Genomic DNA, 16,860 nt, shown 5'->3' with positions numbered 1-16,860 from the left:
GTTATAATTTAAGTGATTTTTATCATATAAATGTTATAATATTTGTATATTTTAATTGGATACCATTTCTTTAATTTTTCTTAAAATCATTTAAATTATAAACTATTTTCATTTTAATTCATTTCGATTCTAGCCTATTCAGTCCCAATTGTATTCAATTGTAGCCATTTTTATTTCGATTTTGGCCATTCTAAATTCAATTCAAGCTGATTTTCAGATTTCATTTTTTAATCCTAGCAATCTATCTTTTTGTTAAAGCCTTAGATCGAATCTTGACCACCCATCTCATTTAATCAATGGATGAGATCAAATCTTTTGTACCTTTCTTAATTTATTCAAAAAAGACCAAAACCCACTTTTCCCTCAGCGTCGCATCTCCCCCATCGCTGCTGGATTAGCGATTCCGGTGGAGACAGCACGAGCCGACGAGGAGCGAAGCCAACACCACTAATCACCTGCTCCTCAGGCGAGACACCGTCGAGACACAACAGCGAGCAACTCCAAGCAACAACAAGAACACACCAAGACCCGCGAGTTCCGAAGCAGATGCGAATGCAAGCTTCGGCGCCTTCGGCTCCTCTTTTCTCACTTTTCGATGAAACAGAAGCAACATCAACAACCCCGACCACCAGCAAGTCTAGCTCCTCTCTTCTCTATTTTCCAACAAATTTTGGAGTTTATAGATCCTTCCAGATACAAATCTCTTTGTTTAAATCTTCTTGCATTACACTGTTAAGAATGAAACTTGAGATGGTTGACTCTTTTCTTTTTAAATTTTAACTATATATGTGGGCAGCTTTGTTCTTGACATTCATGTATTGTTCTTGAATCTCTGTTTCATCCTTAAAAAGCTTTAACAAATACTTGCTAAACCTTTTAAATTTAGATGCGCTAAATCGCTATTTCTTTTATAAGTTTCATTTCTTTAATTGATTTTGATGTCCGTTGTATCTATTGTAAAATAAGAGGTTGAGCCTCCTAATCATATGCTTAATTGTTGGAACTTAATCATATTAATGAACAAAATCTCTTGAGGTAGCTGGACATTTTCTCTGCACACTCTTATAGTGTAAGATATTTAATTGATTAATGATGCATTGATTCTTGTTTTCATGTGTTGACCGTTTTCGTATTTGATTTATAGGTCCTCTTTGATTGATCCTCATAATTGTTTTATTGATCGTCTCTTGAGCCAATACTTCTATGTGTTATTTGAATCCTAATTGCTACTATATTGTGTCTTAATATGGGTGGATCTTATTTGCTTGCCTAAGTGTTCAAACCTATTAATGCAATTTGACCCTTTTCCTTAGTTGAACTTGGTCAGATTCCTTTTAATTGCTTTATTTCTAGAATTAGTTTAATTGATTGTGTTAGAAGTTATTACCATATGACTTATGTGTATCGTTACAATTTGACTTATATATGTACCGTTAAGATATGCTTGTCTTAAATCAAGTCAGTTGGTCAAATACATCCGGATTACTTACTAGTATTAGTTAGCCGAAGAGGTGCCATTTTTAAAAAAGCAAACACTGTAAAAGCAGACCTTGTTTATGAAAAAGCGAACACTGTAAAAACAAAAATGGATTTAACATGTATACTTTGAGATCTTTGTGTTTCTTCTGTGTGTTTGTTATGTGTTTGTTTTACGTTGTTGACTATTGATGAAATGTACATAAATAAACAGTAAAGAAACAATGATGATGATTTTTCTATTTCTGGGCTAATTAATTTGGGCATTGAGATTATTCAATATGCATCTTGGTGTTGCAACCCGGTATGGCTTGTTATTGTTGCTTCTATCTGTTGCATGTAACCGGTGTTTGCAGCCATGGCTTGATTGGCTTCTGTTTTCCTTATCATATCATACATCTGATTCCCATTTCCTTGAAAAGAAAGAGAGACAAAAGAGTTGTTCTATTGTTCAATTTGAGATATGTTGAACCTGCAATTTTCTACTACAAGCTATAAATCATCTTGCAGTCCTAATTTGTAATCTTATTTGTTCACTATGAGCTGAACATAAGAAGAATGAGGCATCGGAGAGATTAAGATTTTTTGTAAAGGGTGGTTTCCCCTCTCTACCCTGCCCATAATTTCTCCATTGATAAATAAAAGACCAACAACCCTTTGAAATATACAAAAAAAAAAAAAGAAAATTATAATAATATCATGAGAGATGATTCTGTGTGGATGACCAACTTGAACGTTTCGGTGATTTTTGTTTGCGTTTAACTTCTTTGTGTGGATGATAATATCAAACATTCTAGTGACTTATTTTTGCTTTAAATTTAATCTAGACAATTGTTTATGCATATGCATAATTGTTGTCTATAATGCATTGTGCACATATGTCGGTCGTTGTGCTAGTTTGGTCCTCACTTGGTGTATTCCAATGCAATTCAACAGAGTTACAGACTCATAAAGTCAGCAAGAGGAAAAAATAAGGCTATGGTGATAGTTTTGCTGAGCTCTTTGAGTCGGGCATTAGAGTAAGAGCCGGTGTCTTGTCGGGTCAGTATGAATTTCTCAAAATTTCAGCTATGATGGGCACAAAAGAACTGAAAGCCCCTCGACATAATCTGAACCTCTTGCATAATTTCTCCATTACCAAAACTAACATCCCTCTTCTAGTCCTTTATGTTTCTTTCACTTAAGAAAATAAAGAACACATTAACATCAGTAGCAGTAGAGATTGGACCTCATTGTGATTAATTAGCTCTGGTCCAAAGCACCTCAAAGTTCCCTGTTATAATCTCATGGCCGTCTCCATGAGAATTCAATTTAGAACATTTAATATGAGGAGGTAGTGCAAGACTCAAACTGATTCATTGTATGATAGACTTCATTGAATCTCGTTTTGTTCTTATCAACTCAAATAGAGAGGGTATGAAGTATACAGAATATGTTAAATAATTCGAATAGTGTTCAGTGATTTTCAAAGCTTTTGCCTCACTTTGAATGTGAAGTAATTTGTATCTCTCCAACAACAATCTTCTAGCATACTTGTCTCTTTTGGTAAGCCTGTTAACGTGGTTTTAGCCTGCTCCTGCCTCTTCTAGATCAGCCTCTCATATTTAAATATGCAAGCAATAAAAAAAGTTGTTGTATGTTCCCTTAACACATTGAAGTGGACTGTGTGTTTAGTTACTGCATTTTTGTTAAATGTGCAATTTTTTTTGTAGCAGGATGGTGATGCTAAATATTTACTGTGAATATGTTGGATGATGATCTTCAATTGTTAAGGAAAAATTCCATTGAAAGCTTGCAGAAATTGCCCGCAAGGCTTAGCACTAGAGGAAAAAGGTGGCGGATTTGTGGCTTATCTCACTTGTTCAAGTCCCACACCATGAAAAGCGAAGCCCGGTTTTTAAGTGGAGAAGGGTAGAGGGGAAGGCCCATTATCCACCGTATTTAGAAGGCTATGATTGGTCCAAACGGCTGGTCATAGACAGAGTCTTGCATACACTTTCGAGAACTTCAAAAGTATTCATGACAAGGTGGGTATACTGTAGTTTGAAAAATTCTTTTTTTTTCTGTAGTTTTACCAATACTCAGGTTCTTTGGCTTACTGTTTAGGTTATTGGATTTCTCCTTCTTAACATGCAAATGCAAACATACTGGCTACAGTTTATTTTAAACTCTAGAACAGTTCTGGAACAATCTTCATCTTCCTTATCTCGAAGGGCACTACATTGTTTGATCTACTTGAGTCCTTCCTGACTATGAAATCTTCGAAAGTTCTTCGTGCAGGTCAACTTACATATAGGGTAAGCATTATTCCAAACTTCCAGGTTCACTTATCTCGTGTTAGTGCCTTCTATGTTCTCTTTTAATAAATCAAATATGTTGGTTTTCTTGGTCTAGGTTGTGTAACTTTTTCAGAAAAGTGGTGGCTGTTCAGGAAAACGACCATTGCATTGCCACGGAGCTAAAAAAAACTTTGGTGCACTCATCAGATATATGCAACGGCAGTAGCTTCCAGTCTTGGGAAACTGATCATGGATGCCCTTATTTGCTTATGGATTGAGAAAATCCTTTGGACTTGAAGTGTCTAGTGTCCCTCAATGGATCACATGGGAAAAACACTAACTTCTTCCTAAGGCACTAGATATTGTTTTTGGCAATGAAATGACAGAGCTTGGTAGATGATTATCTCATAGGTAACTCTTCTTATACCATTTAATAAAAAGATCTATGTTTGTCACACTCTTTGGGATTCATCAATTAGTGTGTTCCAACTTACCTGAACTATACTCTGCTTGCTTCCACTATGTTTTAAAATGCTCGTTGTGCTTAGATGTAAATGTCCTAGGTGATACAACCACAGAGAAATACCAAACCTTAAAAAAAATGGAACACACGACACCCTTTTCATCCGAAATTCTATACCCTAGTTTAAGTCATTTATAGTCTTCAGTTATTTCTTTGAACATGAGGATATGCTCTTGCAAATGAGTTGTCTGCTCAATAGTGGACATTACATTGCAACATGAAAATAGTATGTAGTTTTGGTTAGAGTAGTATCTCCATGCAACTTTCAGAGACTAGGCTCAACTTTGTCTGAAAGATGTTATAAGTTACTATGATATTTTTCCCTGTGGATTTTAGTATTAATGCTATAAAACAATTATCTGTAGTTTAGTTAGACTATTATTTTCTACTACTTGCCTTTATAGGCATTTTCTTTTTTTATTTATTTGACAACTATATTCCTATTTTATCATCGGAAAACTTAGGAAGGGTCTCCTTCTTATCATGGATCCCTGAGTTTGTTCCATGTTTTAGGAAAATATTCACTTGAAAATTATGTAGTTACAGGATTGAAACGTATCCTGTTTATGCTCTTGCAAGAAGAGCTATCGGCTAAATTAAGTGATTAGGATGCAACAAACCTAATTTGGCTACTTTTTGCGTCAATTAGGAAGGAAGTTTTGGAGTTGTTCCTTCTAGTGATAATAAAAATAAATATCACACCAAAGCACAAAAGGTGAGGTTCTTTAGTTCTTGTAGTTGATACTCTTTGAGACTCTTACTAAATGTTATATTTTTGTTTCAAACTTTACCAGTTACATCTCAGAATGGATTCCAAGAAAGTGCTTGTGAAACAATAAGTTGGTGATAATTCTGGAACCTGGTAGATGTGTACTGTTTTAGCGGTGTCTTCGTGCTGTAATTTTTCTTGAACTGTATGCTTGTTTTAATTCAAGTCAGTTGGTCAAATACATCCAGATTACTTACTAGTAATATTTAGTGGAAGATGTGCAATTTTGAAAAAGCAAACGCTGTAAAAAGTAAAATGGATTTAACATGTATACTTCGAGATCTTTGTGTTTCTTCTTTGTGTTTGTTTTACGTTGTTGATTGTTGATGAAATGTACGTAAAGAAATAGTGATGATGATTTTTCTATTTTTGGGATAATCGATTTGAGCATTGAGATTATCCAATACGTATCTTGGTGTGGCGACTCAGTATGTCTTGTTATTTCTGCTTCTGTCTCTTGCATTCAACCGTTTTTTGCAGCCATGGCGTGATTGACTTCTATTTTTCTTACTCATATCATACATCTTATCCCCATTTCCTTGACAAGAATCTTTCTGTGGTTGAATGTTTAGATATATTGAACCTGCAATTTTCTACTACAAGCTATAAATCATCTCTCAGTCCTAATGTGTAATCTTATTTGTTTAGTATCAGCTGAGCATAAGAAGAATTAGGCATCAGAGAGGTTGGAATATTATGTAAAGGGTTGTTGCCCCTCTCTACTCTGCCCATGATTTCTCCATTGATAACTAAAAATACCAACAACCCTTCAAAATATACAGGAAAATAATAAAATAATAATAATAATGTGAGAGATGATTCTGTGTTGATGACCAGCTCGGACGTGCTGGTGATTTCCCTTTGCGCTGAACTTCTTCGTGTGGATGACAATCTCAAACATTCCGGTGACTTATTTTTTCTCTAAATTTTGAAATAGATGAATGTTTATGCATATTTATAATACTTGTGTTTATAATGCATTGTGCACATGTGTCGATTGTTGTGCTAGTTTGGTCCTCACTAGGTGTGCTCCGATAAAATTCAAACAGAGTTACACGCTCATAAAGTCAGCAAGAGAAAACAATAAGGCTATGATGATAGTTTTGCTGAGCTCTTTGAGTAGGGCATTGGAGTTAGAGCTGGTGTCTTGACCGGGTCAATCTGAATATCTCAAAATTTTAGCTATGATGGGCACAAAAGAACTGAAAGCCCCTCGACATAATCTGATCCTCTTGCATTATTTCTCCATTACCAAAACTCACAGTCCTCTTCTAGTCCTTTATCTTTCTTTCACTTTAGAAAACAAAGAAATCATTAAAATCAGAACAAGAGTACTTGGACCTCATTGTGATTAATTAGCTCTGGTCCAAAGCACCTCAAAGTTCCCTGTCACAATCTCTAGGCCGTCCCCATGAAAATTCAATTTAGAACATTTAATATGAGGAGGTAGTGCAAAACTGATTAATTGTATGATAGCCTTCACTGAATCTCCTTTTGTATTTATCAACTCAAATACACAGGGTATGAAGTATATTTTTTTATTTTATGATGGAATCTATTAAAAAATTCAAATAGTGTTAAGTGATTTCAAAGCTTTTGCATCACTTTTAATGTGAAGTAATGTGTATCTCTCCACTGACAATCTTCCATCATACTTGTCTCTTTTCTTTAGCTTTTTAATGTCGGTTTTAGTCTACTCCAACCTCTCTTAGATCAGCCTCTTATACTTAAATTTGCCAATTTTTTTTTGTTGTAGCAGGATATTGATGCTGAATATTCACTGCTTGTAAACTTCAAAAAGTTCGAGGATGATCTTCAGTTGTCATGGAAAATTTTTATCGAAAGCTTGCAGAAATTGCCCCCAAGGCTTAGCTCTAGTGGGAAAAAGTGGTGAATTTGTATCTTAGGTCACTTGTTCAGATCTCAAACCATGCAAAGCGAAGCCCGGTATTTAAGTGGAGAAGGGTAGAGGGGACGGTCCCATAATCCAGCGAGTTTAGGAGGCTATGATTGGTCCAAAGGGCTGGTCATAGACAGATTCTTGCAGAGACTTTCGAGAACTTAAGAAGTATTGATGACAAGGTGGTTATACTGTAGTTTGAAAAATTTCTCTTTTTATGTAGTTTTACCAATACTAAAGATCTTTGGCGCATTGTTTAGGTTATTGGATTTCTGCTTCGTAACATACATCTGCAAACTTGCAAGTTACTGGCTATCTTATCTTAAACTCCGGAACAGTCCTGGAACAATCTTCATCTTCCTTATCTTAAGTTCCAAGCGCAGTGCATTGTTTGATTTACTTGCATACTCTCCCCCCCTTTTTCGCAAATAGGAAGTTTCGAATCCAATTTGCATATTATAAAGGATTACCACATATAACACAAAATTTCTCCACCTATTCCTTCTAGTCGAGCCTCTCGGTCTGTCATTATACCTCGAGAAGTAGAAAGAATTACATCCCCATTCCACCTAAAATTCACGGAATTTGTTCATAATTAGAATAGATTCGTAGACCAGGTCGACTGATACGTTTTAAATTTAAAATATTTCTATAGGGTCTTTTCCTATTCCTTCTATGTCGCAGGGTTAAAACCAAAAAGTATTTGTTGTTTTGTCAATGTTTTCTCACGTTTTCGATAAAACCCTCTCGTAAAAGTATTTGAACAATATTTTCGGTAATATTAGTACATGCTATTCAAACCACCCTTTTTCGATCCATATCAGCATTTCGTATAGAAGTTATTATCTCAGCAATAGTGTCCATGCCCATGATGAACTAAAATTATTGGGGTCTCCAAATTTGATATAATCAACGTGTTTTTTACTTACTTATTTTTTAATATGATATGAATTATTAAAGATATATGCGTGAGACACAATCTACTAATTAACCTATTTCTTTCAAATACCCCATTAGAAACAGATCACAATTTTATTTATAATACCTCGGGAGCTAATGAAACTATTTTAGTAAAATTTAATTTTCTCAATTCCCGGGCGATTGCACCAAAAATTCGAGTTCCTTTTGGATTTCCTTCTTGATCAATAACAACAGCAGCATTGTCATCGTATCGTATTATCATACCGTTGTCACGTTTGAGTTCTTTACAGGTACGCACAATTACAACTCTGATTACTTCTAATCTTTCTAGGGGCATATTTGGTATTGCTTCTTTGATCACAACAACAATAACGTCACCAATATGAGCATATCGACAATTGCTAGCTCCTATGATTCGAATACACATCAATTCTCGAGCCCCGCTATTATCCGCTACATTTAAATGGGTCTGAGGTTGAATCATTTTTGAATCCATTTTTTGAATGCAAAGGGCGAAGAAAAAAAAAAGAAATATTTTTGTCCAAAAAAAAGAAACATGTGGTTTTCTTTCATATCTAAGAGCCTTTTCTACATTTTTTTTCTATTACATTACGAAATAATGAATTGAGTTTGTATAGGCATTTTGGATGCTGCTAGTGAAATAGCCCTTCTGGCTATATTTTCTGTTACTCCACCCATTTCATATAGTATTCACCTCGATTTAACAACAGCTACTCAATATTCAGGGGATCCTTTTCCTAAACTCATACGTGTCTCTGCGGGTCTTAATGTAACTGGTTTGTCTGGAAATATATGTACCTATGTTTTTCTATTATGATGTGCATTTTGTGTCCCCGTCGGCCTATTTGTCGAGATGTAATCCAAGCAGGTTCAAGTGCCTGAAGAGCATATTTACCGAAAGAAATACGATTACCTCGACAAGATATTACCTTCATTCTGCCTCTGTGTTGTTTACGGAATCTGGTTCTTTTGGGGTTATAGTTCATGGTTGGTTCTGAATTCCATCTCTACTACAAAACCGGACGTGAGAGTTTCTTCTCATCCAGCTCCTCGCAAATAAAAGGAGTCAAAAAAATTCAATTTGAATTAAGCTAGAATAGTAAATCTTAAGTTAAGATATATATGATATATATGTATTTACTGAGTAATACCTTGAACGTGGGCTTCTTTAGATTTCATTAAATCTATTAGTAATTTGTAGTTTTCTAAAGAGAAATAAAAAAATTGTATTATTATACCAAATCCTTATTTTGTCCTTTATTGTATTGTCCTAAATTTTGCAATAAAAAGTTTTCGCGGATGAATATTTACTCTTTCAATCCCTATTTCATTTGTAGGGTTAACTCGTGACTTCTCAGATCTCAGAATACATGAATTAATCTATGGTTCGTTCCGCCATCCCGACCAGTGAATCATTAAGATTCCTTTTTCAATAGAATCTTTTGCATTCACAAGTTCCGTCGTTCCCATCACTTCTTACTTAATGGTTAGGTCCGAATTCTACAATGAAGCTCAGAATCAAATTGGTTCTTGAGTCAATCTTCTTAGTCTTTATTGGCTCGAAGCTCTTGTTTTTTTTTTTATCTATTTCTATAAGAAGATTCTTTTAGTATTGTATGAATGCGTATTGATGCTTTATTACACTGTCTTTTATGAGATTACTCATAGACCTTACATATTGGAATTTTATATCATTGGTATTCTTTTTTTCTCTTTCTCTCATCCTTCCCTTTATCCATATCTTTTTTGTCTATTTTGCTTTACAACTTAGAATCAGATTGTTTTTGTTTATGCAAAATATTTCAGTTGCTACAAAGATATGACCTATATATCATATCTTGACTGGTTCTTTAGATTCAGATAATGCAAAGTGATGGGTTGGTTATTAGTTCTATAGTTTTTAGTTCATACTATGTGGGCTGGGTTTTTGTAATCCTAACCCTAACAAAACCAACGAGTCACACACTAAGCATAGAAATTATATCAAATGGTCAATCGAATTTTTATTCAACCTTATAGAATTAAGAATTAGAAATGTTCCCCTTGATTAGAAAAAGAATGAATTGGTCTTTTTTTGTTCAATCATTGGATAGAAGGGAAAGTCAAGTAGTAAATTATTCCTCGTCTAGAAATATCCAAATTTTTATGCCCAATATTCCATAGATAGTTCGAACTGTATAAGAGCAATAATCAATTTTAGTCAACTTGCATGTGGGGTAAGCATTATTCCAAACATCTAGGTTCACTTATCTCCTTTTAATACCTTTTGTGTTCTATTTTAATAAATTGAGTTTGTTGTTTTTCTTGGTCTAGGTTGTGTTATTTTTTCAGAACAGTTGTGGTTGTTCAGGAAAACAACCGTTGCATCATCCAGGGAGCTAGAAAAGCTCTTGTACTCATCAGATATATGCAACGGCAGCAACTTCCAGTCTTGGGAAACTGATCATGGATGCCCCTGTATGCATATGGAATTGAGAAAACCTTTGGACCTGAAGTGTCTGGTATCCATCGATGGATTATATGGGGAAAATACTAAATACTTCCTAAGGCACTATGTATTGTTTTAGGCAGTTTAATAACAGAGCTTGGTGGATGTTTGCCATACAGGTAACTAACTCTTCTTATGCCATTTAATAGAAAGATCTATTTTTGTCACACTTCTTTGGATTCATCATATGGTGTGTTCGAACTTACCTGAACTACTCTGCTTACTTCCACTTATGTTATAAAATGCTAGTTGTGCTTAGGTGTAAACGTTCTAGGTGATAACCTACCTTAAAAAAGGAGGAACAGACGATAGTACCCTTTTCATCCGAAATTTGATATCCTAGTGTAAGTCAGTCATAGTCTTCAATTATTTATATGAACATGAGGATATTCTCTTGCAAATGAGTTGTGTGACGGCATGTATTATGTATATGCTATTTCTATTCATGTGATACTTGACATAGACTTATAGTATAGGTGAGAGATCATGTTTCTTAGATGGTTAGTGTTGGTTTAAACTAGCTCGGAAGGTGATGTAACGCCTTGCACGTTTCAGCATGTGTATTGCAAGTTAACTCTGACGGAAAGTATTTTAACATTTATAAATTGAAATAAAATAATTGAGCTGCTTGCTTGGCTTAATTTAAGCTAGCAGCTGCATCACCTACTTAAGCTATAATATAGTTAAAGCGCCAAGTTTGATGGACAAGATTTAGGCTTATATTAATGGGCTATCACTTGAAGCCCAAACCTATTAAATGAAACTAAAATTTTGAAAGAAATCCCAGCAGCCAAATCTTCCAAGGCCCAATATGGATAAAGTCCAAGTGAAAGAAACTACGTGCATCACCTAGTTTGACCTTTTGAGCTGCTTGATGTGCACAAGCAGGTGCATCACCTACTTGACCAATTAGTGACTGAAAATGGACCCCCCAAAAAAAGAGGTTCTAGTGGATATATCTGTGGTCAATAAAGCTCTATATATATCCAATATGAGCAGATATTCTTGACCCATTTTAATACATAAAAATAAAATTTAAATCTATCTCTCTCTCTTTTCTCTCAAGGATTAACCCAGCAGCGTTAATGTTTTCTAGGGTTCTTGAAGAAACCCTTATGTCTGTAAACCAGGTAAGTGAAAAATCATGGATTTAGCTTAATTCTCCCATGCATGATTAGGAAAACATGTTATTTATACTCTAATATAACTACATAGGAAGAATATTTGCAGCAGCTACTGCTCACTTCCTCAGTTATTAAAATACTTTTCTTTTCTTCTTTGGTTCAAGTGTGAAGGGAAGTTGAAGTTCTTAAAAGAATTCAAGTTATAAGGAGAAGTTGCATAAATTGAGGTAAAATGACTGCTCCATTTTTGTCTTCTTTATGTATGAGTTTGAGTGAGGAATTAGTGGTGTGCTTTCATGAAGAACTCAAGGGGGTGGTGAGTTCAATCAATACTTGGTTGTATGATAAAGAATATTTGGGGCTGTTCTATGTATATTACTGTTGGCGAAACTTGGTTGATCTTGGGAAAAGGATGTATAATGTATGTGATGGACAGAGAATGAGAGTGTGGTGATACACAATATGTTAAGGGCTGTATGGACTCATTATCAGTCAAAGTTAGCTACTATTTTACAAGGCTCACGGTGTGATAGCTGCTTATTTTTGTTTACCATGACTTAAATTGTAGATTAAAACCAAAAAGGGGAGGCTGAATCGTGATAGTATATCAGTCCAAGGATAAGGTATGTTAGGCTATTCGATTCTATATCCCTTTGGCATGAAATCTGACACCTGCAATTAATATCAATGAAGTGAATATCATAAGTTCTATTCCTAGAAAAGGAAACATAGTGGCAGCATACTATCTCCAAATAGCTAACAATATTTCCCCCTCTCTGTAGTGCATAAAACTACTTCATTATCTATTTTTTTTTATACTTGTGTAATTATCCTCCATGTGTTGGTATAGAAATGGTAAATGCAAAATCAAGTCTGTGAATCCTCCACTTTGATGTTTGAAGTCAATTGTGTCATTAATCACTTAAAGTAATGTGTTGATGTTACATAGCTCCTTATGTCATTGTTATTTCCTTGAAGTATTATTTTCATGTCTTATATTATTGGTCCGTACTTCCATATCTCCAAAATAATTATGACCAACAAAATAACATCTTAAAAGAGTTATGAACGGAAAAACAACAATCTCAAAGATTAAAGAATCTAAGTGAAGAAATCTATATAATTACGGGTGACAGCTCAGGGGTGAAAGCCTAGCATGGGTCGATTCCAACTGGTACATAAGGGTGGCAGCTCAGGGGCGAAAGCCTATCATGGGCCGATCCCTATTGGTATAGAAGGGTGGCAGCTCAGGGGCAAAAGCCTAGCATGGGCCGATCCCAAGTTGTGTAATTATGAGGACCGCATCCCAGGGGTTAATACGCCTAGCATGGGTTATCCACTTCTACCACTGATCAACTGGTCACTTGTATCACATGCCCTACAAAGATTATAACATACAGAAAAGTAAAAAAAAAATGTAACTTACTTGATCCCACAAGAGTAAGCAAAGATGGTCTTCTCTCCTAATCTATGCACTCATATGTTGCTACTTGATTTCATTTGAGATCTCGTATTACATATGATATTGCCTTACATATTCAGTACATTTTTTCGTACTAACGTCCCTCGCGGGGGACGCTGCATTTCATGCTGCAGTCACAGGTACTCCAACTAGTGGACCTCCTCAGTAGGAGCACACGAAACTCTGCTACATTTGGGTGAGCTCCAAGTTAATTTGGAGCTTTATTGCGTGTTGGTAAATTCATTTTGGTACAATATCATAATTAAGTGTAAGGCGGGCTCTTTCCCGACCTACTCTAGTCTTCTATCTTTTAAAGGATTTATAGACGTATGTACATGGTTCAGTTGTTTCTTAAGGAGTTGTGGCCTCAACGGCCAAGTCTTGCATATAACTTTTGGACCTACTTATGTTGTTTTGTGTCGCTGCATCCTAGGTGAACTTTCCACAATTGTTATAGTTATATGCATAGTAAAACATGTTGCAGGTTGGTTCTCTCGGGCCTTTAGGGCATCCGGTGCCTGTCCGTCTTAATGGGTTTTGAGGCATGACAAAAAGTCTGCTGAATATAGTGTACATTACATTGCAACATGAAAATAGTGTGTAGTTTTGGTTAGAGTAGTATCTCCCTACAACTTTCAGTGACTAGGCTCAACTTTGTTTAAAAGATGTGATAAGTTACCGTAGTATTTCCCTGTGGGTTTCAATATTAATGCTATAATGCAATTATCTGTAGTTTGGTTAGACTGTTATTTTCTACTACTTGCCTTTATAGGAATTTTCTATTTTTATTGATTTGACAACTATATTCCTACTTTGTCATAGGAAAACTTAAGAAGGGTCTCCTTCTTATGATGGACCCTGAGTTTGTTCCGTGTTTGAAGAAAATATTAACTTGAAAATTATGTTTTACAGGATTGAAACGTATCCTGTCTATGCTCTTGGAAGAAGAGCTATCGGCTGAATAAGTGATGAAGATGCAAGAAACCTAATTCGGCTACTTCTTGTGCAATTAGGAAGTAAGCTTGGAGAAGATTGTTCCTTCTAGTGATAATAAAAAGAAATATCATACCAAAGCACAAAGTTGAGGTTCTTTAGTTCTTTTTGTTGATACTCTTTTGAGACTCTTACTAGATGTTATATTTTTTCTTCAAACTTCGTTGGTTATATCTTAGAACGGATTCGAAGAAAGTGCTTGTGAAACAATAACTTTGAGATAATTCGGAAACCAGGTAAAAGTGTACTGTTTTAGCTGTGTCTTTGTGCTGCATTTTTTCTTGAACTATGCTTGTCTTAAATCAAGTTAGTTTGTCAAATACATCCAGATTACTTAATAGTATTATTTCATGGAAGAAGTGCCATTTTTGAAAAAGAAAACACTGTAAAAACAAAAATGGGTTTAACATGTATACTTTGAAATCTTTGTGTTGATTAAATTTACATAAAGAAACAGTGATGATGATTTTCTATTTCTCGGCTAATCAATTTGGGTATTGAGATTTATTCAATACGTATCTTGGTGTGGCGACCTGGTATGGCTTTTTATTGCTGCTTCTGTCTGTTGCATGCAACCGGTGTTTTCAGCCATGGCGTTTTTGACTTCTTTTTTTTCTTATCATTATCGTACTTCATATCCCCATTTCCTTGAAAAGAGAGACAAAAGAATTTTCTGTGGTTGGATTTGAGATATGTTGAACCTACAATTTTCTACAACAAGCTATAAATCATCTCGCAGTCCTAATGTGTAATCTTATTTTTAAAGTATGAGCTGAGTACAAGGAGAATGAGGCATCAGAGAGATTTGGATTTTCTGTAAAGGGTGGTTTCCCCTCTCTACTCTGCCCATGATTTCTCCAATCATAACCAAAAAGACCAACAACCCTTCGAAATATACAATAAAAATAATAATAATACCATGATAGATGATTCTGTTTGGATGACCAGTTCTAACGTTCTGGTGAATTCTCTTTGCGTTGAACTTCTTCGTTTGATGACAATATAAAACATTCTCGTGACTTGTTTTTGTTTTAAATTTAAACTAGACGGCTATTTTTATATATATTTTTAATTCTTGCGTGTATAATGAATTGTGCACATATGTCAATTGTTGTGATAGTTTGGTCCTCACTTGTGTGTTCCGATGCAATTCAAACAGAGTTACACACTCATAAAGTCAGCAAGAGGTAACAATAAGGCTATGATGATAGTTTTGCTGAGCTCTTTGAGTAGGGCATTAGAGTAAGATCCAGTGTCTTGGCGGGTCGATCTGAATTTCTCGGAATTTCAGCTATGATGGGCACAAAAGAACTGAAAGCCCCTCGACATAATCTGAACCTCTTGCATTATTTCTCCATTACCAAAACTAACATCCCTGTCATAATCTCTAGGTCGTCCCCATGTGAATTTAATTTAGAACATTTAATATGAGGAGGTAGTGCAAGACTCAAACTGATTCATTGTATGATATCTTTCATTGAATCTCCTTTTGTTTTTATCAACTCAAATAGAGAGGGTATGAAGTATATTTTATTTTATGACAGAATATGTTAAATTTCAAATAGTGTTCAGTGATTTTCAATTTGGTCATTGAGATTATCCAATACGTATCTTCATTTGTGGTAGTTATAGCTCACATCTTATTATTGTATAGAGGAACTGTAGTGTAACACCTCAAAAAAATCAACTTTTTTCTCATGTGTACCCAGAAAATAGGTGGACAACGGGACCCTTCTCGGGGCATGGGGAGGCTTAGTAGAACCCACCAAGCCTAGGCGTTAGATCAAAGGGTCCTCCATGGACTGTGGTGTTGAGAGCGGGTCGTGGTGGCATCTGTGTACCTGAGCCAATAGTTCCCATCCAAGTGAAGAATTACAGTGACCTTCACGGTTCGTGGTCCGTCTTACAAGTTATGGTAAGGGTCGTTGTTGAACCACCCAGAATCAATACTCACTGTCCCAATTACCACAACGCATACAACAGATCATGGTCCTTGTGACGGTCAGTCGTTGCATCCATGGTCGGCCTTGTAAAATTAAGTCGGGTTGTTTGGTCTTTCCCCCTATGCCTTGGACACCTTAAATACTTTTTTTAAACCCTAAACTACATAGTTTTGTTCAGTTAGAGCCTAGTAACTTAGTTAGAACCTAACCTCATCTGCTTCCAGAACAGGCACCTTCCTTTTCTTTCTGTTCTGAATGCTTTTGGCTCCTTATCTAACTCACCATCATCTTCCTCAGGTATAACATCTAACTCAGATTCACTACTGTACAGATTTAAAGGCAAATCAGTATCATCTTTGTTTGCATTACATCTCTTATATATTTGTTGTTTCTTCCTTCTCGGTAAAATATGAACTGGTTGTTGCATCTCTAGCAATAAGTTGAGGTTGTACAAAATTTTTGTTGAGGGTGATCACCTAATGAAACCCTAGACCCCCTATTTATTGAATTCTTACGATTTTGAACCAACCAAAGCTCACTTCAAATTCAAATGGGACCCCTCTTTTCCACCAAAATAACGATTAACGACATGGATAATAAACAAGTCTAAAAAAGCATCATGTTTAAGGTAAAATACAATATTTAAAATTTGTCTTTAAATGGGAGGAAATCATTGTTAATTGAAGAACATTTCATCTTCTAAGGGTGGGGATTTTTGGAAGGATGTTGTTTTGTAAGGTTTCTCCGAAGAGTCGGTTACACAAGTCTTTTCATTTTTGGAGGGTAATTAAAGGATATGTAACAGAATTGGATTAACCTGGATGATATGGAGAAAATAAAACACATGGAGGTATGTAATTGGGTGCTTTTTTATTTGTCTAAAAAATGGAACAAGGTTGAGTTGAGTTGTACATGTGTTTTTGGGCACTATTTTTATACTGCCTATATATATATATATATA

General features: G+C 35.3%; 1 long non-coding RNA gene across 3 annotated transcripts; it reads left to right on the top strand.

Moving 5' to 3' along the window:
• Positions 1–326: 326 nt before the first annotated feature.
• On the top strand, positions 327–7,311 carry LOC107015653. Of its 3 annotated transcripts, XR_003578009.1 has the most exons (6): positions 327–635; positions 2,413–2,517; positions 3,192–3,503; positions 3,583–3,773; positions 3,871–4,166; positions 6,807–7,311. It is a non-coding gene; the product is annotated as an uncharacterized LOC107015653 (long non-coding RNA). The 3 variants fall into 3 exon arrangements; XR_001456366.2 differs by lacking the exon at positions 2,413–2,517 and having other exon boundaries at positions 333–635; XR_003578008.1 differs by lacking the exon at positions 2,413–2,517 and having other exon boundaries at positions 333–635; positions 3,189–3,503.
• The last annotated feature ends 9,549 nt before the right edge of the window (positions 7,312–16,860 follow it).

The sequence above is a fragment of the Solanum pennellii genome, chromosome 4, assembly GCF_001406875.1.
Source record: "Solanum pennellii chromosome 4, SPENNV200".
Taxonomy (NCBI): domain Eukaryota; kingdom Viridiplantae; phylum Streptophyta; class Magnoliopsida; order Solanales; family Solanaceae; genus Solanum; species Solanum pennellii.
This window is presented reverse-complemented; position numbering and strand designations above follow the sequence as displayed.